Source organism: Colobus angolensis, unplaced genomic scaffold, assembly GCF_000951035.1.
Source record: "Colobus angolensis palliatus isolate OR3802 unplaced genomic scaffold, Cang.pa_1.0 Scaffold41, whole genome shotgun sequence".
In the NCBI taxonomy this organism is placed as follows: Eukaryota; Metazoa; Chordata; class Mammalia; order Primates; family Cercopithecidae; genus Colobus; species Colobus angolensis.
In genome coordinates this window covers 4,230,261-4,233,438 of record NW_012117488.1, presented here as the reverse complement: position 1 = coordinate 4,233,438, position 3,178 = coordinate 4,230,261, and positions in this window count along the sequence as shown.

Below are 3,178 nucleotides of genomic sequence, written 5' to 3'. Positions count from 1 at the left end.
CAGAGAGGCCGTGAGAGTGAGGGAAGCGGGTCTCAGGTCCTGGTCCATCTGCGGTGTGGAAGCAGGAGGAGGTTCCTCAACCCCTAGAGGCCTGAGGAGGGGTCTCCTCCCGGGTCTTCGGCACCAACTGATTTGTTTTTCTAAGACCAGCCGGAGCGAGCACAAAAGAACCAGCGAGTAGGCAAGTGTAGGAGCAAAACTGCAAGTTTATTTTGGTCACCTAGCTTCAGAGAAAGAAGGTGGGTAGGGAGAAGTCTGTCGGCCTCCGGCAAAGGAGGCTGGCAGAGTCCCCAGGTGGGGCTCTTGGACCGAGTTCCCACAGTCCTGACATCCCGACAGGAGTGGGGCTGTGAGAAGGCCGCGTGGCTCACTGGCGGAGAGCGGCTTTTCTAGGAGTGGGAGGGCAATAGGCGGGGCACGGGCGTGTGGGGGGGGGGGCGTTCTGCAGGTGTGACCAGGTAAATCTTGGTCTCTTCGGATTGACGTCACCTGGCGCATGCCCAGTTGATCTGCACCTTCCCAGGTGCCAGCTGCATTTTCGCGCAGGCGGGAAGAGCTGGTGGTGAAGAAGAACCCGGAAGTGCGCCATCCTGCCTCCGTTCGTCCAAACACTCTCATAAGGTAGGTCTACTGGTAACAACCTCCCTCAACATTTGCTTATCTGAAAAGGATTTTATTTTTCCTTCACTTAGGAAACTTAGTTTGGCTTGATATGAAATTCTTGGTCAAAGAGTTTTCTCTTTAAGAATGTTGAAATGTTGAATATAGGCCCCCAATTTCTTCTGGCTTGTAGGGTTTCTGTTGAGAAGTCTGCTGTTACCCTGAGGGGTTTCCCTGTGTAGGTGACCTGCCCTTTTTCTCTAGCTGCCTTTAACATCTGTCTTTCATTTTGCATTTGGAAAATCAGATGATTACATATCTTGGGGATGATCTTCTTGTGTAGAATCTTGCAGGATTTCTCTGTACTTCCTAAATCTGACTGTTGGTCTCTCTAGCAAAGTTGGGGAAGTTTTCATGGACAATATCCCGATATATGTTTTTCAAGTTTTTTGCTTTCTCCCTATACATAGACTTCTCATTGCTGTTGTTGCCAATGAGAAGTCTGCTGTCAATATGATTGTCATTCTCTTATAGATTGACTTTTTTCCTCTTTGTCTGACTCTTTAATTTTGATGTTGTGCTCTTTCACTACAATGTATCTAGGTGTAGATTTTTAAATATTTGCCCTTCTTGTCACTTGATGAGCCCTCTCAGTCTCAGAACTCATGACTCTCTTCAGTTTTGGAAATTTCCAGCTACTGTCTTACATACCCACACCTTCAACATTCTCTCTAGTCTATGCTTAAGAAACTATTGCCAAATATATGTTGGAACTCATCTTTGAACTTTTCCGTTTTTTCTTCAGCTTTTTATCTTTTTTGATTGCTTTTTGGGTGATTTTTTTCATTTCTTTCTGCCAGTTCATCGATGTCTAGTATTTTAAATCTATCTATTAAATTTTTTAATTTCATAAGTATTTTGCGCTTTAAAGATGTTTTCATTTTCTTATTTCCTGGTCTTTTATGGATGTTGTTTCTTTTTTCATTGTTATTTTCATGTAAAAATCTATTCGTTTTAATGCTCTTTTTATATTGCCCAAGTATCTCTATTTTCTTGGGTTTAACTTCAGTTTTCTGCTTTATTGATACTTTCTCCTTGATATCCTCCTTATGGGAATGGTTTCATGGTTGCTGCTGCCCAAGTTCTACAGTCATGGCTTTGTTGGGTCCATCACCCTACAGAAATGATCCAGTTCTAGGCCCTTTCCCTGAATGTAGTATGGACTCAAGTGCTAGTCTAGTGTGGGAACTCACTGCTTACTCCTGTTTAGGGGTAGGTGACTTCTTTTTTTGCTGTAATGGAAATATTTTGGCAGCCATTAATGGCTGTAAAGCACTATCCTGACTTCTAGTTGCATGTGTGTGGTTTGACCCCATGTTGTGTATTGGATATTCAGCTTTAGTTTTCATTTGCGTGTATTTCCATTGATTTTTTCCTTTTTGAATATATATTTCTTTTTAGGGAGATTGCACTGGCTTTTGTTTGTTTACGGAGTATGTTCTTGTTTTTGAGCATGAGTACAATGTTTTAAGAATTCTTTCATTTTTTAACTTTACTAATAGTGTATGAAGGATCTCAACATGAGTTTTTTTACAATTCATACTTTGCTGTTGAAAATTTACATTCACTATACTTATACATTACTTTTTACTTACTTATTTACAGTGTCCTAATATTTTTGTGTTTATATTTTATTCTATAATAAAGCTGTTTTATTATTAATTTAACTTTTACTTTCAGAAAAACAATACATGTATATTATTTCAAAAGTCATGTAATACTAAAAAGCTTATAATGAACCAGAATAGTTTTCCTTCTCACCCTGAATCCTCTACCCCAGTGACAACCACTCACAATACTTCTAACTCTTTCCCCTTGTATTTAACTTCATATTTTGAATAATAGCTGACACTACTTACTATGTAATAGTGATTGTTCTAAGTACTCTAATTCATGTGATATAAATAATGTGATTATTTATTAACTGATACATTAAGTAATATTTTATTGCATTTTTGCTATAACAGATAAAATTTTAACTCCTCCTTGTTTTCTCCTTCTCCTTCTACCTATCTGTTTAAATAAAACAATTTCAGTTTCTTTGCTATGCACATTCAGACTTATGCCAAATAGTTCATCACAACTGTATTTTCTTCCTTGTAGGGCCTTTTATTTCTCTTGGAACTGAAAATTGCCTCATTTATTTTTGATGTGTAAAATTTTTTTTTTTTTTTTTAAGATGGAATCTTACTCTGTTGCTCAGGCTGGACTTGAAATCCTGGGCTCAAGAGATCTTCCTGCCTCAGCCTCCAAAGTAGCTGGGACTATAGGTGTATGCCACCATGCCCAGTGCCTGCCTCATTTTTTATGCCTCTTTAAAGAATATACTTATGATTAATTTTCCAAATGTTCTAATATTTCTACTATATCCCAATTTAAAAAATTTGTCCATGGATTCATATGGAGCAGCTCCGACTTTTCTGGAGAACTTCTCCAAAAACTGTTCCTCTCTTGCTCCAGTAGGGACTTTTTTCTTCCTGGGAAATTGAACAGATATCATTATATATTACTTTTGCCT